The sequence below is a fragment of the Heptranchias perlo genome, chromosome 31 (genome assembly GCF_035084215.1).
Source record: "Heptranchias perlo isolate sHepPer1 chromosome 31, sHepPer1.hap1, whole genome shotgun sequence".
NCBI classification, from domain to species: Eukaryota; Metazoa; Chordata; class Chondrichthyes; order Hexanchiformes; family Hexanchidae; genus Heptranchias; species Heptranchias perlo.
Genome location: NC_090355.1, coordinates 12,525,524 through 12,553,040, shown reverse-complemented (window position 1 = coordinate 12,553,040; position 27,517 = coordinate 12,525,524). Strand labels below are relative to the sequence as shown.

Genomic DNA, 27,517 nt, shown 5'->3' with positions numbered 1-27,517 from the left:
TAGGATTAGCCCAACCATTACACCTACTAATGAGCACTGTCTCTTTCCTTTGCTGCTTCTCCAGTGATCGTCCCAGCACATACGCCATGCCATTCGCCTGCCTGGCACTCTCAACCTCAGTTACTCTTCCAAGAGAGTTTCTGCCAGTATTGTCTTCAGTGCTCAATACTTGCACAAAAATACTTCAAGCAGAAAAAAATAGTTTAGACATCACGACTTGTGAGAAATTTAGTTTTTCAACCACTACACAATAGTGTAAAATGCCTTAGATACATATTACATTAAGATGTCTGATTGGGAGCCTGGGAAGAATCAACTTTGGAGGTTTTTTTTTAATAAGACAGGATACTACTATAAAATTACAATTCCTAACATCCACGTGTTCACATTGGTAGCAATGATATAAAATAGACTGCAAATACCCAGTTAAGAAGCTCCCAAATTCACCAAATCATCACATTTACAAAGTACTAGTCAGGTGGAACTCCAAAACAGTACTTTATTTCTACCAGGTCTAATCAATGGGCCAGTTGATCATTTTTCATCCACAGATAGGAGAGCACCCAACTTGCCCAGAGAAAAGTAACTCTTGGGCAATTGCAGTGGAAAAGGACTACCGATGTTAAAGTTAATACTTTAAGAATTTCTTACATGAGACAAGTTGTTTCTAAAGTAAAACTTAAATGCATACTGAACTAGAATATTAGTTTGTTATATTTTACTCCTGGGTCCCTGTTCAAGTCATCTCACAGCTGTTTTAAGTTGGCATATTCCATAAAACTGAATGTGAACTGCCAACTGAAGGCAGCTGCGAGCCGACCAAACAAAAAAAAACAAGCTTTTGTTTCCAGTTGCTTCGCATTGTTCTTTGGGTCTGTATGGTTTACTGAAGTGCTGCCCCAGTCTTTATGCTGATTTTCGCAATATATACAGGACGGCAAATTGTTGCAAAATCGACCACCAAAATGACATGGTCCATTTCCTAAAGAAAAAGTCCATACACGTTAATATATCACAAAACCTCGAGGTCTTGGAATTGGTTAAAAAGTTGCTGGGTTTTTTTCCCCCAAAAACATAGACTTCAAGCAAATGCTCCTCCCTAAGTTTGATGTGATTTTGTAATATGGTTAAAACCATGTTTGGAAGAAAAAGAACAAAAATATCTTTTTCAGTGGAACAGTATCATGGTTTGAAGAGAAAACACACTGTGTGTGACATTTCTGGTACATTTCATGAATCTGCCTTGCCATAGTTCATCACCTGTTCAGCTAGTTCACTGACAGAGAAAATGGATTCTGTTTTTGATTCTTTATCTGCTCCAGTATGACCATCAAAAACTTTACACTGTTTGCTCCAAAATCTGGAAACTGTGGTAATGTTGGAGGTGCCGTCTTTCGAATGAGACGTTAAACCGTCTGCCCTCTCAGGTGGACATAAAAGATCCGATGACACTATTTGGAAGAAAAGCAGGGGAATTCTGGCCAATATTTATCCCTCAACCAGCATCAGATTATCAGGTCATTAACACATTGTTGTTTGTGGGACCTTGCAATGTGCAAAGTGGCTGCTGCGTTTCTAACATCACAACAGTGAGACAGTGAGACTTCAAAAAGCATTTCATTGGCTGTGAAGCACTTTGGGACATCCTGAGGTCGTGAAAGGTGCTTTAAAAATGCAAGTCTTTCTTTCTTTTTTCCTTTATATTTTTCCATTTGTTAATGTGGACAAAAACGGCGGTGTTTGAACCTGGTATTATACATAGGCTGACTTATTCAACAGCATTAGTGAAAGGAGGAAAATATATCTCATATACTTTGTGCGCTCGAGATATCCGGAACGTAATTTTTGGCAACCAAAGGTATTAAGGGATATGGGCCAAAGGCAGGTATATGGAGTTAGATCACAGATCAGCCATGATCTTATCAAATGGCGGAGCAGGCACGAGGGGCTGAATGGCCTACTCCTGTTCCTATGTTCCTTCCTATGTAATGAGAATGGGAGAGATTGAGGATGCAAGATAGAGATAGAAGTACTTTGAAAGCTTGTGAATTGAAGTGTCAAATATTCATTTCTTAGAAATAAAGAAATCACCGAAGCGACTACATTTTGCTGATTAAAGTTTGACATTTAATATTGTTTTATTAAAAATCTAAGAGTAAAGGTTAATTCACACAAATTAAACACCATTGACAAATTAATGGTTAAATGCACAGGCCAAAATATTGCTGAGACTTACGGACCAGAATGTCCTAGGTTCAATCCCTTGGGCTCAATTTTAAGGGGCAATTGCGGGTGTGTTGGGGGTGGGGGCGCTCTGAAAATCACGGAAAATCGACCCCAACCCGCCAACTGAAAATCGGCTTCAACCCACTGACTTCTGAGTTTCCCACCTGTGTGCGCGCAGGCAACCCGAAAACGGAAGTCCCGCCGGCAATTAAAGCCGGCGGGATGACAGTTAAAGAGCCAAATGTACCTCATTGAGGTACTGAAGACACTTTACCTGTGACAGAGTGAGTGATTAGAATGATTTTTAACTTACCTGGGCGGCTTGCCCACCACTTCTGATTCACGCCTAGTGAAACCAGACATGAAGGGCTGGATCAGGGAAAAAGAAACTAAATAAATTAAATAAAAAACCATAGAAGGGACTGAAAACACAAAATGAACCCACCTTTGAACCCTGCTCCGATGTCCGATGTCTCCCTCTCCAATCTCCCACTCTTCAACCCCCCGATGTCCTCCCGTGTCCCCCTCCACCCCCCTGATGTCCTCCCCATGTCCCCCTCCACCCCCCCCCCCGATATCTTCCCCATGTCCCACTCTTCATCTCTCCGCGATGTCCTCCCGCTGTCTCCGTCTTCACCCTCCCGATCTTCCATTCTCCCTCCGGATCTTCCCCTCTCCCCCGGATCTTCCTCTCTCCCCCCGGATCTTCCACTCTCCCCCCACCCTGGCCTTCCAGTCCAGCCCCGGATGACGTCCCGCTCTCTCTCTTTCTCTCCCCCCCTCCTCGCGTTGCAGCTCCTGCCAACCCACCACCATTGCAAAATCGACCTTGTTTCTGCTGAATTAGCTGATCTTAGCCATGGCAGTGTTAGTGTGCTATAACTCGCCTCAGTGCTCCTAGGCTAGGGAAAGAGAGAGAGAGAAAAAAAATCAACTAGGCTTTCTACTCCTGATCACTCTCCAGTGACCCCTGTCACAAAGTGTCATGTGTATTTTTGTCAGGTGTCAGCTGAGATGTTCTCCTTGTCAAACAGCCTGCCATTGCTCACTGTCTGGGCTTACACATGAAGGATAGCTACTTAGGTGAGGCACCCGAGGGTTGCCAGCACCCGTGGAACTATACCCATCAAGGGACAGGAAAGCATAGAAGAGAATTGAAAGATTAAAGTCCATTAAGGCAAAAAGCCCAGAACTAGAGCTGAATGCTAAGGAGTTGAATTCTCTGTCGTGATGCTATTCCAGCAACGAGTACAAGTAACCATAACTATGAGATGTCCCCTCTGTAGCATTACAGAGAAAACAATCTTGGTTGCTATCAATTAAAGTTAATGTATTCAAAGGCTTTAAAACCCAGAGGAAGCAGAAAATATGAATTAGTGATTTCCAGAAGACATTAACATTCAGAGTCAACCAGTCATTTCAAGCCCAACTGTACCTAATTAAGACAAATGTTTTGGTGTAGGCCTCAATTTCTCCACAGGGGGCTTTTTTGGAGTCTGAACTGAGCATGTGCAGGCTACGCGCGTGTGAATGCTGCCTTCACAATCCACTGGGCTTTTTTATTACAAAAACAGATTGAGTAAAGCAAAGTGTTTAAAGGAAAATTTCACTGGCTAATAACAGACCTGCTGCTCAACAACTTTCATAATGCGGTTCTTGTATTTCGCAATCTTAATTATTCATAAAGAAAATAAAAATTATAAATTATAGAGCCAGACATAAACAGAACAAGCATACTCTTGCTTGTAGTAAGACTGTTGATGCAGAAGGATAATTTAGATTCAGAGCAGACAAGTTTTCATTTTAAAATGAAAGAATCCATACAAGTTATATGCCTCATCAGCGGCAATTAGCACCAATTCTCATTTACAAAGGGAAATAAGTACAAGAAGATAGTGCCAAAATGGTGGCCGTCTGGGAGTGGTGGTGCCACAGGGTTTGATACTCAAACCCATTGTGGTTACAGAGCGTTAAAGCCTCAGCTTACGATACTGGGTTGTGCATTTGGTGAAAGGATGCTTCATCACAGGGAAGGAGCACTCTCCATGCACTTACTAGCCAGGTGCGGGGCAGCTCAAACCTGGGAGCAGGTTACCTGTCCATGCTTCAAGCTTTAAGAATGTACAACAGCATCTCCAGTCAGGCAGTCGTACCATTCGTTTGCCCATGTGGATCGGCAAAGTGACAACTCACTATTTCTAAAAATAAAACTGTCTCAAAACAGAGAGCCTTCGATTTGTAAAATATCAGCACGTTTAATTTTTATTACTGTTCTGATGCACTTGTGAAAACTGTCAGAAAGGAATGACACATCTTTAAATCATTAACTGTAAGGTTGCTTTTGTTGGCTGTGGCAGTAACAGTGCTTTTTTTAAACTGTAATTTTTTTTGACAATTTAAAATATTTTACAAACCAAAAAAGTCTTAATTTAATCTGAGTAGTTAAGTTTCTAGGTCGCTCTTTACACACTGTAGAGCTCTTAAATAGGTTATTAGTTCTTAAAGGGGTACTGTCTTTATAGAAACATCTGACAGACAGTATTATTTGTAATAATACAATAGCATAAATCACATAAAACACTTAGGGCGTTAAATAGGGCTCTGTAGCACCTGTTGTTTTGGCGCTACACGGCCTCTCGAACATCCACGATGGCGCCGAGGCTGACATGCACATTTCTAGCGTGACATCCACCGGATGCCTTCTTGGTATAGGAGTTAACGCATGCACAAATACCGAACGGAAGCATGTAAAGTAAGGAGAAAATGCGTGCAATCAGTGTGCAACGTTAATTTAAAGTGATAGACACCATTTTGGACATTAACGCTCAACTTAACGCATTGTCTTAACCACGCACACCTGAAAGTGTCTTAGAGTGCCTGGAGGACCCCCCACCAGTACTATTTAAAGGGACCATGCAGGATTTACAGGTTAGTTGCTGGATTATTGCTTCTGGCTGCTGGTGGAATAGGAAATATTTTTTGAAGCTCTCTATACTTACTGAGAGTTGCTAGAGTACATTTGAGAGCGGCTTGGCAGGTACTACCTTACGGTTCGTAAAGTTACAACCGCGGTTGAACAACATTCCTGGCAACCATGGGTGGTCTGTTAGGCCTCCCGCTAGAGCACGACTGGGAGCATGCAGAGAGGCCACGTACAGCAGGTCAAGCTGCAAGGAGAGGGAGGATGAGGAGGCGCAGGGCACTGAGCAGGAGGCCGTATCCAATGCGGGCCTTCCAGGACCAATTCTCTTACCTCAACGTGACCGAGGAGGATTGCATCCGATGAGGTTCACCAAGGAGGCCGTGACCGAGATCTGTCGACTGGTGCGGCCACAACTACAGCCTCAGAGCAGGGCGAGGACGGCATTGCTTGCGGTTGTGAAGGTCACCGTGGCGCTGAATTTCTACGGCTCAGGAGCATTTCAGGCCTCTGCTGGCGACATGTGCAACATCTCACAGTTTTCAGTGCACTGCTGCGTAAGGGAGGTCACAGACGCACTGTACCACATAAGGAACAGGTTCATCACCTGCCCTCTCGACAGAGACAATCAGAACGAGCGAGCACGGGGGTTTGCCCGCATTTCTGGCTTCCCCGTGGTGCAGGGTGCCATGGACTGCACGCACATTGCCCCGTGTGCTGTGCATATCAACTCGGCAGTCTTCGTCAACCGAAAGGGCTTCCACTCCCTGAACATGCAGCTGGTGTGTGAACACACGCATCAAATCATGGAGGTCGATGTCCGCTACTCTGGGAGCAGTCACGACGCCTTCGTCATGCGGCAGTTCAACGTGCCAGCTATCTTTCACCCGGCTCGGCAAGTCAAAGGCTGGCTACTGGACGACAAGGACTATCCACTCACGCTGTGGCTCATGACTCCGGTCAGGAACCCACGCACACGAGCACAGCAGGCCTATAATGAGAGCCATGCTGCCACACGCAACATTGTGGAACACATCATAGGCCTCCTCAAACATCGCTTCTGCTGCCTGGACCGGTCTGGAGGAGCCCTACAGTACTTCGCTGAGCGGGTGGGCACATTTGTGGTGGATAACCTCGCCATCATGAGGGACCAGCCTTTGCCACCAATGATCGGAGAAGACCCTGAGCCAGAGGTGGAGGAGGAAGAGGCTGAGGAGGAGGAGGAGGAAGAGACTGAGGAGGAGGAGGGGGAAGAGACTGAGGAGGAGGAGGGGGAGGAGCCGGAAGAGGAAGCAGAGGAAGAAGCAAGGGTGCAACAGGGACCACATGTCTTGTCTGCAAGGGGTCTATGTGCTTGCCTGATCCGTGCCTGCTATCAATAACACTAACTACATCCCCAACTCACCAACAGTCCTACACTCCCCACCTTTCCGTTCCCATAAGACAATCAAATCACCCTCCATCTGATTGCACATTAGTTTCCCCCTCAGCTCATCGCATAAATAAAAATCACCACCAAATGCAAATTCAAAGTTACATTTATCAATGAATAAATGAAATTATGGAAACAAAACAGAATTATTCACCCTTGCGCGTTCCCTTAGTTTCTATTGTCCGTGTGCCTTTACCTATCCTAGTGCTCCTACAAGGTGCTTCTCCAGTGGCTAGAGTGTGGGTGGTGGAAGGCTGCTGGCCTTCAATAGAGGAGCGTGCAGATGGCCTTGGAGGACGACCTCGAGTAGCTCTGGGCTGGGAGGGCCCGGCTTCAGACTGCACCATCTCAGCATGGGCTGCAGCAGTCTGGCCTGGCTGGCTGATTGACAACAACAGGGGCACTGGCGGAGTGGTAGTGTTGGGAGCAGGAATGCTGTTGACTTGACACAGGCCAACAGGTCCAATTGCCATGGCGCCACTGCCACTCTTCCGGGGCGGCACCTCAGCAATCCTGGTGATCAGCTGGAGAACGGATTGCTGGAGTGCTGTGATGCCCTGGAAGCCCCTTTCCACAGTGGCCCCCAGAGTCATGATAGCAGCAGTCTGAGCTTGCATTGCAGCAGTCTGAGCAGCAACTGTAGCTTGCAGACCTTTGATGACATTGGTTTGTGCTGCAATGGAAGCCGCGACATTGGCCATCAGACTCTGCGTCATGGTGGGTTCCACAGGTGTGCTGATGGAGGTGACCACCCGTTCCATGTGGGAAAGGATGGGCTCCAAGCTCTGCGCAAAGCCCTGTGCCAAGTTGGAGCTGGACTCCTCCATGTCCCTTGTCATTGTGCGCAGGCTTTCTGGCAGGCTTTCCAGTGGCCCAAGCATTTGGTGGTGTACGCCCATCAGCCATCTTCTGTAGCCTGGCCCATCGATGTCCCCATCTGACTTCCCTGCAGCATAACTAGTGAGCAACCTCGCCTTCCGGCGAACTGGCACCTGTGATATCTGTTCTCCCCACCCCAGCTTCTGCGCATTTGTGTTCGGTGTCTCACCATATGCAGATCCTTCCTCTAGTGTGTCATTCTCTGAGCTGGTGGAAGTGAGTGTCAGATTGAGTGATGGTGTGGCTTCAGTTTCCCCCTCCTCCTCCCCCTCCTCTTCCTCCTCGGACGGTGCTGCCATGTGTTCTTGGATATCTGCAATGACAAAGGGAAACAGGTTGAGTTGTGGAGGGGCGAGAGGAGCAAGTAAGTCGTGTGTGCCGACAGCATCTGCAGCACATGTGTCATGGAAGGAGTGAGATGTGGGAAACAAGAAGGAACATTAGATATGCAGAGATCCCCTTCATCGGGACCTCCAGCACGGCATGTTGTCACGGCTGCAGCGACGGCCCGCCCAATGATCCAAAGCACTATCTCCTCTAGGGGTATGAGGATGTGTAAGCGTCCCCGTCCACCCTCAGGTCTCTCCTGCTGCCGGCTTTTGTGCTCCACCTTCTCCTGCAGGACGGAGGACAGTGTGTCAGTAAGTATCCTGCAAGGTGTGTGGGTGATGTGCCTGTCGTGGTTGAATAGCAGCCAGTGTGTGTGACCTGTGAGAGGTGGTTGTGTGGCCTGCAAGTGTGGTACCATGTGTGGGTGAGATGCAGCATGCCGAGTGCAGCATTGCGGATGGATGGGCAGTGTTTGTTGGTGGGTGGGTGACAGGGGGTATGATGCATGGAGCAGTGGTGCAGTGGGTTGGATGTGCCACTTGACACTTGCATTCACTCACCTTGACCACTCATGTCAAATCATTGAACTTCTTTCGGCACTGCACCCACGTGCGTGGTGCCATGCTCCTGGCCTTCACTTCCTGGGCCACAGCCTGCCAATGCCTGCGATATTGTAGTCTGGAGGGTCTCCTGCCACCCTGCGGGTACGTGTTGGCCCTCGTCCACCCCTTCCACCACAGCCTGCAGTGTATCATCCAAGAAGCGTGGGGCTCTCTCTCACTCCGGTCCTGCCATCTTTGCGGCCATCTTTGCCTCCTCCCAGAGGACTGTGCATGTCCGATTTAAAATCTTTAAGCGGTGCAGACTGCCGATGATGGCGCTGAGCATGCCCTATTTCTGACTTCCTCATTCTCCATGCAGCTTCTCAGCAGCGCGGGTAACACCTGAAAATGGGCCCTGTCGAATTTTTCCTCCTTAATCTCATCATTTGCACATAATATCAGATAAACAAGACTGTCTCCTTAAAGTGTAACAAGCACAGCAGTGACACAGCAGTGTCTCTCTAAAGTGCTGGTCGGGTTAACTATGGAGACCTCTGATTTATTTGAAGTAAAAATTACAAGAAAATCTAAACTTTCATATTTTAGAATAATTTTAATAGGCAAAGAATAGTCAATATAGAAAATAAGTTCAAGTGAACAAAACATGTGTTCAGGATGTACTGAGTGCATTCTATCTACACCTCTCTGATATAAACTTGAACTCAATCCAGATCAATGGGACGAAACTTCCTCTCTGCTAGCTTTAATGGTTTTAAGTGAAATGAGTTTAGGTAGTCTCAATCCAGTTCTCTGTGGATGCAAATCCACAGCGGAAAACTGTCGATATCCTGATACAAATTGTTAGTCTCAGTCAGAGAGGCCAGAAGGATGGCTGGTGGATATAGAAAAATATTGTCCTGGTGCTCTCCAGAGTATGCATATTATTTGGGAAAGAGTAGGGACAGAGCTCAATCCTGTTGCACTAAGTCCCGTTCACCCGTCACCTCTGTGCTCGCTGACCGACATTGGCTCCCTGTCCAGAATTTAAAATTCTCATCCTTGTGTTCAAATCCCTCCATGGCCTCACCCCTCCCTATCACTGTAACCTCCTCCAGCGCTATAAACCTGAGAACTCTGCGTTCCTCCAATTCCTGCCTCTTGAGCATCACCGATTTCCTTCACCCCACCATTGGCGGCTGAGCCTTCAGCTTTCTAGGCCCTTAGCTCTGGAATTCCCTCCCTAAATCTCTCTGCCTTTCTACCTCTCTCCTCCTTTAAGACGCTCCTTAAAACCTACCTCTTTCGCCTCACCTGTCCTAATATCTCCTTATGTGGCTCAGTGTCAAATTTTGTCTGATAACACTTCTGTGAAGCCCCTTGGGATGTCTTACTACATTAAAGGCACTATATAAATGCAAGTTGGTGTTGGAACTGACCTGGGATTGTTCCATGCTATCGCTGGGTTCCCAAAGTAAAAAAAACAATTTCCCAGCACTGATACCCTTTACGTTATATAAAAAAATACCAGGAGAAAAGCCCTGTTAACATGTAAGGTTGTGCATATTGTGTTGAGAAAAAATTTACAATTTGTGGCTTTAATTTTCAGGTCTGGCTGGCATAATGTATTTGAACCTTGATTATTCTATTGCAGTTCACTCTCCCTCGAGAGTTAATTTGTGGGATAGATATCATCACTGCTATCAAATTTCTCCTGTCATTAAGAAAACCACAGTCTGCCATAGTGGCAAAACTGTTTCCAGAATAAATAACCAAAAACTAGGTAAATACCAGCAACTGAGAAAGAAACACTTTTATGTGACCTTTCTTATATCCAAATAATTGCTACGGTCTGGCAGTTCCAAGGAATGTTCTCCACAACAATAAACAGGGAGTTTTGGACAACTGAACAGGACCAAGCACTCAGAAAAGCAACTTATTATCAAGCAATGTGGTAGTGTTAGGAAAAAAAGGAAACCTCTCAGCCTTGTTCACAAATTAAACGGATCTTGATAAGGAAGGCAAACAATTTAGCTACTTGAAGTGCGTTTCCAAAAACATCAGCGACATCATCGCACCACTGGCATCCTGGGAAACATCCACGGCTTTAGTTTGTGCTTAACCCTTTGAGGCTTTGCATGTCTGAAACTAAATTTTATGACTGATATTGGTTAACTCTAAGAATGGTTTGAATTAAGAATGTAGCTCACTATATGCACAATCGGGTATGAGCACAAGATGCTGATGTAACCAAGAGATTTGTTCATAACAGATACGGGAAGCTTGAACAGATCATACTGATTCTCTAAGTTTTGAATTCATCTCTTTCTATCTGCAAAAGTGTGTAATATACACTGGATGCTTTTGTTGAAGTCATTGGAGGTAATTGTGCGATTGTGGTAATTAAAATCGGGATAGGTGGAAAAGGGGCTGCTGTTTCGCTATTGCCTGTTTTACACTTGTCGCACAAAGTCAACATTACCCCCATCGAGTTTGAGGCAAGGCAGGAGTGGAAATGTTTCACATCAGCAGTGGTCCTGAATCGATGCTCCCTATGTAGCAATAGAGATTAAGGATGCAGTTATGTAACATATGCTAATACCTGCTCGCAGTGATATACCAGACTCAAGTTATACTGTCGAGTCCATCTTGCGTTAGGAAAGGGCCAAATGCTGGTTAAATTTTAAACATACTTCAACATAGAGCTGAAGTACAGTTAACTTTCTGCTAACATGAAAAAGATTAAACATGAAGTTTGAAAGGTTCCAACATATTGCCTGGGGACTTTTTAAACTTCATTGATTGCATTCATAAAGTTGCAGCCAGTGCAAAGCCAAAGTGATCTCACCTTATTTTCTACACTATGAAATACCAAACATCATTAGTGCAGTGACCCCATATTCAAGTTATACCACACAGTTTGAGTCAACACGAAGCTGAAATTGTTTTGCGTCAATGCAGATTTGTGGTATAACTAACCATAGCAACAACCTATGAAAAGATTTATAAATTGCTGCCAGACCATTTCACACCTGTGGCCTTCATTTCACAACATCCTGATGACATGCTAATGACCTTTAGCATAACGGTGTCATTTTCTGGAAATATAAAATTGAGCATGCTTTCTTTTCATATCATTTTAATATTTTCTCTACCCTGCTCCTCCTATTTGAGTTCCGACATTGATAAGCAGGGAACTGGGCGATGCATTGGGTTACACAATGACCTTTCACCTCTGTTACTTTGGTTCAAATCCAGCCCAGACGGATGCGGTGAAAGTCTCTTCCGTCTGCTAGGAGTAAGTGCCCTACATGAAATGAATTTGTGCAGTCTCAATCCATTTCCTAGCAGGCACACGCCTACAGGACAAAACTGTTTTGTCGCTAATTGGCAGTCTTACTCAGAGAGGCCAGAGGATGGCTGGGTTTGAGAAAGCTCACACTGATGCAGATGGGGTGCTTTTCTGAGGTTGGGGCTGACGCACATTGTTGGTACAGAGTCAAGGGGACGTGACACTGGATCTGAATATATAAAAAAAACAACCATTTCATTCTCTGAGTGGATGGCCAGCAGACAACTTACTCTTGATCCATTCCAATATTACATAGTATTTACAGCCTGGAAACATACCATTCATCCCAACTAGTCTATGCTTATATTTATACTCCACACAAGCCTCTTCCCACCCTACTTCATCTAACTCTATCAGGATAACTATCTTTTCCTTTCTCCCTCATGTACTTATCTAGCTTTCCCCTAAATACATCTATGTTATTCGCCTCAACTACTCCATGTGGTAGCAAGTTCCAATTTCTAATCACTCTCTGGGTAAAGAAGTTTCTCCTGAATTCCTTATTGATTTATTAGTGACTATCTTGTATTTATAACCCGTTGTTTTGGATTCCCCCACAAGTGGAAACATTTTCTCTACATCTACCCAATCAAACCCCTTCATAATTTTAAAGACCTCTCTTAGGTCACCCCTCAGCCTTATCTGTTCTAGTGAAAAGAGCCCCAGCCTATTCAGTCTTTCCTAATGGTTATAACCTCTCAGGTGTGTTATCACTCTGCTGGCAAGTGTGGTATTGATATGAAATGAGAAAAGGTAATTCAGCCTATCAAGCCCACTCCTTCCACTAACAATATGCAATCCACACTATTGTGGACCCAACTTATCCATTTACTCTCTCGAAACTCATAGAATCTTTCAGCACAGAAGGAGGCCATTCGGCCCATCATGCCTGTGTCAACTCTTTGAAAGAGCTATCCAATTAGTCCCACTCCCCTGTTCTTTCCCCATAGCCCTGCAATTTTTTTCCTTTTCAAGTATATATCCATATCACTTTTGAAAGTTACTATTGAATCTGCTTCCACCACCCTTTCAGGCAGTGCATTCCAGATCATAACAACTCACTGCATTAAAAAAAAGAAATCTCCTCATCTCCCTTCTGGTTCTTTTCCCACATTCTGTACAAATTTTCCCTGATCTCAACACCTCTGGGCTAGAGGGGGGAGGCGGGTAAATAAGCCAGGGCTCCCTCTACTGATCACAATCCAGAGATTCCTGCTAGGTAATGTGTATGGATACTGAGTGAGAAGGGGCTTTGGGCTCAGCTACGATGCTCTCCATGGTCATACAGCTTGCTGACATTCACCATCTAAACTTAAACATAAAGAAATGTTCTACTTGGGTGAGGTGCTAAGGCATCTGTGAAATAAAACCCCAGAGTCAGCATTTTCAGGTGAGGAGTGGAGGAAAAGCATAAAAAAACTGATAAAGAGATATCGTTTTGACCAAAATTCGATGATCTTACTTCATATCCTAATGAGCTGGTTAACACATCTATTAAAATGCATTTCGGAATCAGCCAGATTATATAAAATACAAATAAAAATAAAACAGGAGCAAGCAAGTCAACAAGTACCCCTATAGTTTTGTTTGTGCAATGGTAATCCCCGACTGTTTTTCTAGTGCTTCATTTAAACTGCCCATGTTCCTGCTCCTGTAACTTATCAGCAGTAATTGTAGCCAACCTCTCCTCGGCATGAAATAGTTCTCAATTTACAATAATCTGTGCTCACACAACAAGGTTAGGAAATATTCTTGGAAGTGCTATTTATGTGACACGCATGGAAATTATGGAATGAATTAGCAAAGAAAATAACTTGCATTTGTACGCAATTAGTTATTTAATTAAAACAAAACATTTTGTCATGGTCTGCGTTACACAGAAGGGTAATTGCATTAGTTTAGATTGAAAACATGATTGTACTATATATGGAGCAGTGGTCCGGTTGGTGTGTGTTAGAGGTTGCAACATGAAGAGGGGTTCATCCGAATCCTGAGACTACAGTTTAGCCTGGATCCCTCTCAAATGTTGCATTTGTGCTCATGTTATTTGAATGTTTGCATGCAAGAGAGGCACAGAGTTCTCTGCAGTCGGTCGATGCAGCTCATAAATATTGTATTGTAAAGTGGAAAAGCAGACTTTGAAAAACAGGTTACAGGTACAAATCATCAGAACATGTTAAAGTTTTGTTGGGTAAAACAATCTCTCCCCTCCCCCACTCACCTCCCCATGCTGACATGAGAGCTCCATCTTATGAGTTGTTACGGTGCCTTAACAAAAGCTGCAGTGATGAAAGTCTGTTGTTGATTGGTTTTGGGATCTTACTGGAGGTGACATCGCCACTGCCATCCGACAGAATTTAAAAAGGACAGGGACAATAGCAGCTAAGACCGCAGTCTGGGCATACTGTATCAAATGACAGGAAATGGCATTTTCATTTATGGCTGCGACATTGGGAAATGACACGACCCGTGTGTATAGCTCGAACTGAATAATGTAATTTGAACCATTCGGTGCCTGATGTAGTGCAGAATGTTGTACACAGCAGGCAGTGCAGTGGTACCCCACAATTCCATGTGTCACAGAGTAGTGGGATATGGGCTCGCACTTGCAATTTGCCATGTGTTGGCTTCCCAATCTTTGTTTCTCTATATCTCATGAAGTTTTCCAGGAAGATCCCCAATTACCTGTGCCAGCTCCGAAGTGCCCTGCCATACTACCCTGTCTGAAACATTTCAGTTGAGACGTTTAGTTGTAACGTCGGACATCAGAGCTGGCACAGCCAATCTGCAGGGTACTGGTTTATATGAACGTATGAATTAAGAGCAGGAGTAGGCCATTTGGCCCCTCAAGCCTGCTCTGCCATTTGATAAGATCATGGCTGATCGGATTGTGACCTCAACCCTACTTTCCCATCTACCTACTATAACCTTTGACTCCCTTGTTAATCAGGAATCTGTCTAACTCAGCATTAAAAGTATTCAATGACCCTGCCTCCACCGCTCTCTGGGGATGGGAGTTCCACAGACTCACAACCCTCTGAGAAAAAAAATTCTCCTCATCTCCGTCTTAAATGGGAGACCCCTTATTTTTAAACTGTGTCCCCTAATTCAAGTCTCTCCCAAAAGGGGAAACATCCTCTCAGCATCTACCCCTTCAAGTCCCCTCAGGATCTTATATGTTTCAATGCGATTACCTCTCATTCTTCTAAACTCCAATGTATACAGGCCCAACTTGTCCAACCTTTTCTCAAAAGATAACCCCCTCATCCCAGGAATCAGTCAAGTGAACCTTCTCTGAACCACCTCTAAAGCAATAATGTCCTTTCATAAATAAGGAGACCAAAACTGCACACAGTATTCTAGATGTGCTGTCACCTGTACAACTGTACCAAAACATCTTTACTTTTATATTCCATTCCCCTTGCAATAAATGATAACATTCCATTTACTTCCTAATCATTTGCTGTACCTGCATACTAACTTTTTGTGATTCATGCACTAGGACACTCAGATCCCTCTGTAACTCAGAGTTCTGCAATCTCTCTCCATTTAAATAATATACTGCTTTTCCATTCCTCCTGCCAAAGTGGACAAGGTCACATTTTCCCACATTATACTCCATCGGCCACATTTTTGCCCACTCACTTAACCTACCTATATCCCTTTGCAGACTCCATGGGCTCGAATTTAGCAGGCCTGCGGGTTCCCAGCGGGTGGTCGTCCGGGAGCGTCGAAAACGCGAACGGCGAAATTAGTGGGTTGCCCACGCGATCGTAGCAGGCAACACACTAATAGGAATCAATTACCTGCTCCTCCGGGGTCCACGGCGCTGGCCTGCGCGTCGGGCGGGCTGCGCATGCGCAGTACGATCTGTCAGCTGGAGGCTCTCTAGTTAAAGGGGCAGTCCTCCACTGACAGATGCTGCAACCAATGGGACAAATTGCAGCATGGAGCAGCCCAGGGGGAAGGCTGCTCCCAGTTTAATGATGCCTCACCCCAGGTATCATCAGATGGGGTGAGGAGGAGGGGGAGGACACAGATCTTCCCCCCGGCGGGCGGGAGGAAGCGGCCTGCCTCTGCCACCAAGAAGGCCTGGCTCGAGGTGGCAGAGGGGGTCACCTGCGCCACCAACATATCGCCCACCTGCATACAGTGCAGGAGGCGCTGCAATGACCGCAGTAGGTCAGCCACAGTGAGAACACGAAGTCTTTCCCCTACACTCCGTCTGCCACAACACTGCCCCCACCCCAAATCTCCTTCGGCACCGCCAACACTATTCTGTCACATCACCCTTCATGCCCACTCACACCCCATCCTCATCTTACCTCCACCTACTCACCTCGCCAGTACTCATCCTGCCACTAACACGCGACCCAATCCTCATACAATCTCATGGCTCCATCCCATACTCACCCTCTCGTGCATCTCCCTCACGGCCAGCCTCACTCAACCTGCCACCACCTGTGCTGCAGCCACAGGGCATGCATCACATATGTGCAGTAGGCAGGGTAAGGCAAACGTCTCGTCAGCATGAAGGGGGTGCACAAGGGTGTCTGAGGGTTTGTCATGGGTGTTACCCATATTGAATTTCAGAGCCACAAACAGCACACATTATATTGACACCACCACTGCCATGTCTCCGCGAATCCTGTCCATTGTGTCCAATAATGCCCGCTCCTGGGTATCACTATGAGGACCCACCACTGATGCCACCCATCGTGTTACTGCAGAGTAGGTGCAGGTGTATTTGCAGGGCTCGTCTGCGCAGACAACTGAGAGACATCGGCGGTGTTGCTGGCTGCACCCTGGAAGGATGCGGAGGAGAAGGTGTGGAGGACAGTGGTGACTTTGCCAGCGACAGGTAAGCAGTTGGTGCTGGGGCCAGCCAGGAGCAGCTCGGCATGAAAGAGGCTGCAGATCTCCACGACTACATGTCGAGCGAATCTGCGCCTCCCTGTGCACTGCTGCTCGGAGAGGTCCGGGGAGCTGCGCCTCGGTCTGTGGACCCTGTGGCGAGGGTAGTGCCCTCTGCGACGCGTCTCTCTCTGCGGTAGCCCTCCCTCCTGCTGTGCAGGTCGGCGTGCAACCACACCGTGTTGGGGGGATCCACGTCTCTGCGGCGGACGGCGTGGACTGCGAGGCTGCTGGTGGTGGTCATGCTCTTCGTCCTCCGAGGGTGTCCACACACCACCCAACTGGCAGGTGTTGATCTGAGGGGTTGTGCAGGGTAGGTGTGTGGGTCCTCGGACTGGGGCTGCGGTTTCGTGTCGGTCTGTCCTCTGGCTTGGCCGGGGGGTGGTAGGGGGCAGGGGTTGCCCTATGTGACGCGGTGGCCTCCTGCGTGGGTGAGGGCGCTCCCCCGTGGAGCGCACCTTGGCACCTGCCACAGGCTGCTGGCTGCAACACGCCTGGTTTGAAGGGTCCTGTTTCCCCCAGTGTGGGAAACTGACTGCTTTGACCGTAAAATCCCACACTTCCTCTTTTGACAGCTGCTTCAGCTCATTAACTGACCACAACGAGCAAGTTAAGTGCTCTCAAGTGGAACCCCGCTGGCTTTAATTGCCTGCGGGATTCCCACCAGCGGGGCTTGCGCGCGCAGCCCCGCACGTCAGCGCGGTACCCGGAAGTGGCCGGGATTTCGTCCGAATCCGGTCACGTGATCGGAGATCGGGATTTTCGGGGCCCCCCCGCTGGAAACCCGCAGGTAACCCGACCCTAAAATCGAGCCCCATATGTCCTCTTCACAACTTACTTTCCTACCTATTTTTGTGTCATCAGCAAATTTAGCAACCATACATTCGGTCCCTTCATCCAAGTCATTGATATAGATTGTAAATAGTTGAGGCTCCAGCACTGATCCTTGGGGCACATCACTCGTTACATCATGCCAATCTGAAAATGACTCATTTATGCCTACTCTCTGTTTCCAGTTAGCTAACCAATCCTTTATTCATGCTAATATGTTACCCCCTAAACCATGAGCTCTTATTTTGTGTAGTAGCCTTTGATGTGGCACCTTGTCAAATGCCTTCTGGAAATCCAAGTACACCACATCCACAGGATCCCCTTTATCCACGTTGCTTGTTACTTTCTCAAAGAACTCTAATATATTAGTCAAACACGATTTCCCTTTCACAAAGCCGTGTTGACTCTGCCTGAGTGCATTGAGATTTTCTAAGTGCCCTGCTATAACCTCCTTAATAATAGATTCTAGAAATTTCCCTATGGCAGATGTTAAGCTAACTGGCCTGTATTTCTTTCTTTCTGTCTCCCTCCTTTCTTGAATAGAGGAGTTACATTCGCTATTTTCCAATCTGATGGCACCCTTCCAGAATTTACGGAATTTTGGAAAATTAATACCAATGTATCTACTTTCTCTGCAGCCACTTCTTTTAAGACCCTATGATGAAGTCCGTCAGGACCTGGGGATTTGTCAGCTTTTAGTTCTAATAATTTTTTCAGAACCCTTTCCCTGGTGATTGTAAATATTTTAAGTTCCTCCCTCCCTTTCACCTCTTGATTCACAATTATTTCTGGCATGTTACAATTATGTTTTCAATACATGGGATTCTGGGATTTTGACTGGTGATACAAGAGTCATATTCCATGATTCCATCCATTTACAACCAGGTCCATTAGTTTACAGTGACTGGTTCCATTTTTTAATATGGAATTGCAGGGTTTTCATTAATGATTTGTTGTACTTGGCAATTCCATTCATCTTCCTGTGAAAATCACAGATCTTGTATCCTCCTGAATAGCTCTGGAGACTTGTAATGTGCACAGTTCCATCGGTGCATTCAGTGGGGAAGGGAATAGGAAGAACTGGATTTACCCTTGGGTCAATTCCCACTCACAAACCTTTCTAAAACCATACTCCAAGAGCAATGTTGACAGGTGGAAGGGAACAAAGCTTTTGTGGCATGATATCTAAATATCTAAGACAAGGACAAAATGCAATTAAAAGTTGCAGACAATATTGTATGTGATAAGCATGATGGTTGGTTTAGAAAAATATATTCCAATGGCGTCTACATTTGGTGCAATGTGGGGTAACGAGGACAAAGAGAGCAGAAAACTAACTAACTAAAATGCCAGCCAATATTCAACAACATAAACAGGCACAGATAAAACAAGTTGGATCAGTGCCTGGCTCTGTAAATGCAGCTACTGACAGATGCCAACTACATTGCAATCAAGAGTTTTATCCAATCTGCACTTTGTTAGACAGTGCCCTGACCTTTTTTTCATTTGTTCCTGAGATGTAGTCAACATTGGCAAGACAGTATTTATTGCCCCTCCTTAGTTGCCCTGAGACCCTTACAAGTCAACTACATAGAACGGAATGGGAGTCATATATAGGCCAGACCATGTAGGAGGTAACAGGCTCCATTCCCTGAAGGACATTAGTGAAACCAGTTGGGTTTTCACAAGAATTCATGGTTAGTTTTCTGGTGCAGATTTATTGAAGTTTCACAACTTGTTAAGTGGGGTTTGAACTCATGAGTTCTGGTTGCCAGTCCAGTGCTTTAACTACCATGCAGCTATGCCCTACTTACTGTACCGTTGACATATCTATGTCCATGAAGAGGGGATGAGATACTTTTAGGTAAATTACTGCCTTCAATTCACTGTATTATTTTAACACATAGAATTTATTCTTGTAAAGTAGATATTCTTAATGTTACAGCATTATTTTCAGTGGTCACAATGGCATTGACAGTGTTCATGCTACAGAATGTTGGTTTGGTGGTGTGGGACTTGGAGTATTACTGGGATATTCTTGATCACAAATTATAAGAAAGATCCTTCTAAAGACAGAAGAAAAAAGGGAGAAGTAAAAATTTATTTTGCACAGATGGTTGTTAGAACATGGAATGTTTTAACACAAGTGGCTATTTTGGCAGAGGCAGTAACATCGTTGAAAATGAATTGGATAAATATTTGAAAAGGGAGAATATAAAAGGATATAGGGAAAGGGCAGTGAAAAGGAATTAGAGGAGATATCTCCACTTGAAAAGCTAAAACTGGCACAGGCACTTCTTTGTGTGTATAATATCTATCATTATATGTATAGACTATATTACTGTCATATAGGTTCAGACATCAGGGACACCAAATTGTAAGTGCAGCAATTAAATCAACAGTTTTCAGATTTCTTACGCTGAATGCTGTCAGGTTGACATCAAGTTGGCTTATCATTACAGCAGAAGTTATTCTTCCTACCCCCATGTTGTTTCACCAATAAAATCTCTCAGCTGTCGTATGGATACACGTCATCATACACATCACAGAAGGAACTGGCCAAACCCTTATTAAAAAAGGCGACAGATTCAGAGCTAAAGACCCACTGCAATATCTAACTGCTACGATAAATATTCAGATGTATAATAAGTGTTGTCATTATTTTGAGTATCAAAACTAATTTTTTATATGGAAAACAAAGCACGTGTAAAGCAATATGTTTTAATATTGCGTCAGTTCACTTCTTGTATGCTACTCTTAATTCATCACCCCAAATTGCTCCGCTACGAAAACCACCATTGACAGAGCTGTAACCACCAGCACTATGCACTAGTCTATGTGGCTCAAATTGTCCTCTCCAGATACAACCCAAGATCGGAAGAACAAAATCTATAATTGCATTGCTGGGTGTTTCTCCCTCACCATTATGCTTTACTGAAATGCTAGGGAAAAATATCACCTATAGTCGGCTACATTGGAGTAGCTGACTTGCCTTCTTTAATGCTCTCCTTGCTTCCTGCACCCTCCATAAACTCCAATTTGTCCCAAACTCTGCTGCAGGTATTCTGTTCCGCATTAAGTCTCACACACCCGTTACCCCTCACCACTGTCCTTGGTGATTTACGTTGGCTTATCTTGCACAGTAAATTTTAAATCCTTGTCCTCACCCTTAAATTGCTCCATGGCCTCACCTCCCACCTCCCCGACTTTTAGCTCCTTCCACCTCCAAATCTCTTCTTGGCCTACGTTCTCCTTGAGCACTCCGTTTTTGCGACTCTGACATTTTATCCTGGCAAGTTATTGTTTCTGCATAAAAATTTGACATATCCAACATTATGCTTTTGCTGAAATGTAACACTGGTTATCATATACACTAAACTAAACATAATATATTGTATTTTGCTCGTACATTTAACTTAATCTAATGTTAGATTCTGCAAATCAGAAGTTAAATGTCCCATGACTGTGTTGTTTTGTGTAAATAGCGGGTTAAAAGGGAGAGAGAGGCGATTCCGAGAGGGCAGACAGAGCCTCGATTTAACATCTCATTCGAAAGATGGTTAAGAAAAAGAAACTGCTTTATTTCAAGGTGTTCAGCACCACAATTGACAGGCTAGACTGTCAGAACAATGTGGCCGGAGGAGTGAGCAGAATTTTATAAAAAAAGAAAATAAAGAATTCTGGATAATGGAAATAGAATCGGAGAGTAACGTACAGTTTGAATTTACATTTAGCCTTTTTCACTCCCTCTTCCCCAACAAGTTCTTAAGCTAAAAATGTTCAACAGTATCATGAGAAATACCTGATGGATATTCACAATAAAAGTACGCCCACCACTGCCTCTCCTGCCAAACAGATTGCAGTTGAAAATTCTGCACAATTAAAGAAAGAAAGATAGAAGATAACACATTTATATAGTGCCTTTCACGACCTCAGGACGTCCCAAATGCTTTACAGCTAGTTGAGTACTTTTTAAAGTGTAGTCACTGTTGTAATGTAGGAAACGTGGCAGCCGTTTTGCACACAGCAAGCCCCCACAAACAGCAATGAGATAATGATCAGATCATCTGTTTTAGGTGTTGGTTGGGGGTTGAATATTGGCCAGGATAACGGGGAGAATTCCCCTGCTCTTCTTCAAATAGTGCCGTGGGATCTTTTACATCCACCCGAGAGGACAGACGGGGCCTCGATTTAGCATCTCATCCGAAAGATGGTTAAGAAAAAAAACCTGCTTTATTTCAAGATGTTCAGCACCACGATTGAACAGGCTAGTCTGTCAGAACAAAATAGAAAAAAAATGAATTCTGTTACTTCATGAAGTGCGGCTGGAGGGGAGAGCAGAATCTTTTAAAAAAAGAAAATAAAAAATTCTGGATAATGGAAATAGAAACAGAAAATGCTGGAAATGTGCCTGAGAGAGAAAAAAAACAAATTAATATTTGAGGTGAAGCTTTTCATCAGAAGTAGAAACAACAAGTCCTTACATTGTATGCTTGGACTTAACTAAAACTGGTTCTATTTTTGATGTAGCAAAAATGGTACAGTGATCCTCAAAAGGTTAATAGCCCTGCATGCACTGAGGGAATGCTGCTTTTATTAATCCTTCTATTAAAAAAGGATAATCAATATCCTCAATTTTGGACTGAAAAGCACACTCATCTCTCTTACAGCAGTGATCTTTCGCAATTGAAAGAATATAATTTGCCTCAGCCAACACATCTAAGGCACTCAGAAAGGTATCATATCAACACATTGATTTGAATAAAACCTTTCCCAATGGTTTTGGAATGAGTCATTGACCATCCCTATAAATCTTGTATAGCCCCCACAGAAATGTTCTTTTTGAGCTCAGGTTGTAAATTGACAATAGGAATTGGAAAGAAAAAAATCGACATAAAATATTTAAGTCAATACCAAGGATGGATTTAAAGACTGAGATTTAATTGAAGGGGAATGATTATGTCAGTTCATATCTACCATCTGATATTAGATTACATTGTTGATAATACTTCTTTGTTTTTATGATATATATTTTATGCTTCAGTGTGGGGGGGGAGGGGTTTAGTTTTTGTGCCTGCAATGGGTGTCAGTGTCACCTTCACCTATCAAAGCACTGTGTGGCTCTGATAGGCAACAACATTAAATCAGAAGATTAAAATTGTGATTTTTTACCACTGCCTGTTTCATTGAAGTACAATGTGCAGCTAATTATCAAGCAGTACTTTGTCCAGTTTCCATTTTAACCCTCTTCTGACTCACGCATTATCTCATCAGAGCATGAGTTTGCTGCTTGGGTTGCTGGCAAATGATACCGCTTCTATATACGATGTGAACACAGTCTTCAGACTATTTGGTCTCGAATGTCTGGCGGGGGGAGGGGGATTTTCAGCCGATGTCCAATTTTCTGAGATGCACCAGTGGTGTCCTCCAGATCCAACACTATCCCAGAAGGTAATTTAGACACTGCAGTTTGGGAGGTGAAGGCAGTTCTGCCCAGTAGGCCTTGCAATCATTGGCCAATATGGCCTCCCACAGCCAACGGGAAAGGTAAGTTAGCCAAAAACAAAGTCAGGAACAATGGCTTATAAACTATTCAAGCACAGTAATTTCTCTGTTGCTTCTGCTTGCTATCAAATCAAATATAAGTGAAACAGTTTCCACAGCACTGGGACTCTTGAGGCGATACTGTTCCTTCAAAGAGCATACCAGTGGACTTTGTATTCTAACACGATATGGAAAAATTCTCATTGATCACTGTAAATCCGTAAGTGCATCTCCTCACAAGCAACACCTCCTTTTCTGTCTCAAGATGATTCAACAAAGAGATTAGGGTCAGCAAATAATCAGCTCAGGCCAGTCACAAACACATTTGTTTCCATAATCGGTTAAAAATCCATTTCAAGTGTGACAAATTAGTTTCTCTTTCTGTTGCTGAGTGTCTCAGGGAAAGTGTTTTTATCCTCAGTCTTAGGAAGGATATGAAGGCTTTAGATAGGGTGCAGAAGAGATTTACTAGAATGATTCCAAGGATCAGGGACTTCAGTTGTGTGAATAAACTGAAGAAGCTGGGGTTGTTCTTCTTAGAGCAGAGAAGGTTGAGAGGAGATTTGATAGAGGTATTTAAAATCATGAAGGGTCTAGACAGAGTAGATAGAGAGGAACTGTTCCCATTGGCAGAAGGGTCAAGAACCAGAGGACATAGACTTAAGGTGATTGGCAAAAGAACCAAAGGTGACATGAGGAAAAACTTTTTTACACAGCGAGCGGTTATGATCTGGAATGCACTGCCCGAGGGGGTGGTGGAGGCAGATTCAGGAGTGTCTTTCAAAAGGGAATTGGTTAAGTATTTGAAGGGAAAAAACATTCAGGGCTACGGGGATAGGGCAAGGGAGCGGGACTAGCTGGATTGATCATGCAGAGAGCTGGCAAGGACTCGATGGGCCGAATGGCCTCCTTCCGCGCTGTAACCATTCTATGATTCTATGAATGCGATTTAGTAAATTTGATCACTCATGCAAAAAAAGGCAGCTATATCAATGCAAGGAACCCCGCTGTCCTGAACTGACTTGATCTGGAACACAGAAATACAGCAGCTGGAGGAGGGGAGAGGGGTGAATGTAGGACAACCGGGTAGCCTGCCCAGCTCTTGTCACTGAAGTAAACACATGATAGATTCCCAACAGGAGCATTTGCTGGGCACGGTACCTGAATATTTATCATGTATTTCTTTCTAAATAATCTTCCTGTGTAAAACATGCATTATGCTTGTTTTCTCTGTCCCCTCCCCGCACTGAGAGTTAAGAATACCCTCTCTAATTTCGTAGTCTCTCATTACTTCAGCATTCTAAAATTAAGCTGTTTTTGCTCAAATTATTTGAATGAATTCTGAGAAAGTACATCTTTGTTAACTGTGTTCTGTAATTGTGTTTGGCTTTGCTTGAGGCACAACTTGCCCATGTAAACACAGCTACTGGGCTACTGTGCCATCCTGTGCACTCCCTTGAACAGCAAGGCTGTCTCTTGGCTGCTCCTTGTACAACTGCCAAGCCGCAAGTCAGCACTGTGAGTCTGTGGAAAACAGCCCTTGGAACACTTATATATTATAGAGTACTTACAAAGGAAAATTACTCAGTTCCTCCAAAAAAAACCATCATGTTCCTAATGAATTTTACAACAAGTGTCAAAATATTTATTGCTCATTTTTATGTCTTTCCCCCCCCACCCCTTGAGTGCAAATTATGTGGCACTGAAAAAAAGATTTGAAATGGTCTACCAACAAAACCACGGAAAAAGAAAGCACATGTGTGTAGCGGCATGGTGGAGCAGATACTGTGCGGCCACACGGGATGCTTGCGCGCGGGTCCACACGTGTAACGCCCTCAAGCGGTCGGAACTCGCCGTGGGCCGTCATGTGAAGCCAGCGGAATCACATGGGCCTCCTCTTGTACCCTCTCCCATTGAAGCCAATGGACGCGAGTATCGGGTCGGGCCGATGCGGTATCGCTCGTCGCGCGTGACCGCCCAAGACGGATTTCTATCCCTCGATTCCCTTGCATTCTCCCAATCGCCAGCTGCATGGCCGTGGGGTGGGGAAAGAAATTGTGTGGGATTGATTGGGGGGCCGGGGGAGGGTTGGCGAGAGTTTCCCCAGGGCTGCTTTAGTGCGCAAATCGAGAGCAACTTTCCAGACGAGTGGGAGTGCCTGACCTTCTCACTCTTCTGGATAAGTTGTGAGTGCTGCCCAGGCAAACCAGTGGTTGGGAGGGGGGGCAGGTTGTGGTGAAGGAGGGGGGGGCAAGGTGGGAGAGAAGGGGGGACAAGGTGGGGGGGTTGGTAGGCAACAGAAAACAACCATGGATACAAAAAAATGGGGTTCATAACCTCACAATAAAAAAAAAGTAGCATCTGTGTTTAATTAGAGGCACAGTAGCCAGTGGTAGTTAAAAAGTACTTGAAGTGGAACACAGCTGTAAATTTTTTAAGGAAGGAAACTCCTCGCACGCAGTGTCTCCGATTTAACCAACGAGCAGCCCGGCTGAGGACAGCTTGATAAGTCCCACCAGTACAACCCGAGACAGACCTGATACCCAGTGCAATGCAAACTGTTGATGAAAGCCTACATGCGGTGGTGATTAGTAAGCAGCAAATTCACTGCTTAGTAGGAAATATTTGAAAGCAAATTATTAATGTCATCAGACTTGCACTTAATCTGATCTCAAGTCTGCTCTAAGTCTCACCCTTCCCTATGAAACTTAACAGAAAAGCTTTGACTTCAGTCTGAGGTGAAACCCCTTTTTGGAAGGGAGAGCCTCATCACAAAATCAAGCTAATGTGCTTTTTTTGTTCTTTTCTATCTATTTCTGTTTTTCTTTTCCTTCTCTAAACAGTGAGGGCTGATGACCGTATCAGGGGAGCCTGATAGTAAGAAAGAGCTGAACTAACAGCAGCAAACAGTATCCCACCCAGCTCCCCCAATGGATCAGTTAATAAGTGAACAACTCAGCTGTACAGATTAGGAAGCTCCAACTTTTCATCTGCAGTCTGTTGCTGAGTTAATTGATGTCAGCCAGGGTGGCAGAAGAAGCGTTATAATTGGCCTCAGCTCCCAGACGAGGACGTGTCGAGGGGGCGGGGGAAGGGGAGATCAGCCAGGGTTTTCTGCGCTTGATTGCTATCATCTAAAGGGGCGATTCCGTGATTTGGCAATTCCAGCAGGGAGCAGAGAGGGAGCGATCACATTGAGGGCACACAGCCAGTGATTTTCCTTCCATTAATTTTAATGAACAGAAGTCCACTCGGAAACTGTTTTCAAGATGTGCTCGCTGGGAGACCCATTCCCGTCTGGGAGCGCCAGATCATACCTCTCAAGAGCTAACTCGTGAAAAGTGGCTCAATCAATGATATCGTAACACCACCTTACAGAAAAAGGCCCCTTTCTATAGGAACAGCAGGCCTAACGATGTCCCTCCAGCTTTCCTTATCACAAGCAAATCTATCAAATGCTAGTCTCAAACCTTTCCGGTAAAGGGGTGCTGTGACTTTAAATGTATATGCTCTTGGCTCTCTGGGCCTCTTCCAGTGACTCCTGCTCGAAAGAAAAGGTTCAGCTGTGATGGCCTCCCAACAGTCACCTAATCTGCCATGGGTCACTGTGTGGAGTTGGGCATGATGCTGAGAGGTACCATACCTCAGCCTGAAGCAACACCACCCAGGAGGGGAGAGAATAAAAGTTTGGCCCAGGGTGCTTCACTACTTCAACTGTCCACCCATATACCAGCCCATTCACGTGGTTATGGCTCCCTAATTATTTCCAGATAGTTCTCTCACTAATTTCATTAACGAAAACAAAAAAAAAGTCAACAACAAAATAAGGGTTTACATCAATAGACAGAAATAAACTGAAGGATGAGAAGAGTTAATGCTAAATTCTTTGTAAATGTTTTGTTTGGAAAGGTTACTAACTGTGACATTCCCTCATTAAAATAAATAAACATTCAAAATCCAATAGAAGGAACTTGTCAATAGTCACAGGTCTGAATTTGCTAATGTAGCTGGTAATGGTGTTCAGTGGGGAGATGATCAGAAGCTGCTTTTTGTCTCACCTTAACGTATTGAACACAATTCCACTGCTCCATCCTTCCGAGAGTCACTTTTCTTACCGTCATTTAAATGTTAAAATATGAAACGGTTTCTTTGATTTCTCTATTTTTGGTTTAGGCTGCAACAAATCGGTTTCCACTAACATTTTGTAAAACACTGCAATTTACAGAATAAGTATATTGTATTCAGTAATGCTAAGGAAAGAAAGAACTCATAGCGCCTTTCACAACCTCAGGACGTTACAAAGTGCTTTACAGCCAATGAAGTACTTTTGAAGTTCAGTCACTGTTGTAATGTAGGAAACGCGGCAGCCATTTTGCATACAGCAAGCTCCCACAAACAGCAATGAGATAAATGACCAGATAATCTGTTTTAATGATGTCGGTTGAGGGATAAATATTGGCCAGGAGGTAATAAATCTGAAGCAGAAAACCTAGCTGATTTTCCCCTTCCCACCGAGGTGTAGAGAGGCCCAATTGTAGTGTCTCAAGTTG

General features: G+C 44.6%; 1 protein-coding gene across 1 annotated transcript in view; it reads left to right on the top strand.

The window, feature by feature from the left end:
• LOC137300497 (pappalysin-1-like) overlaps positions 1-27,517 on the top strand; it is a 249,366-nt gene that overhangs the window by 136,829 nt on the left and 85,020 nt on the right. The window lies entirely within an intron of this gene.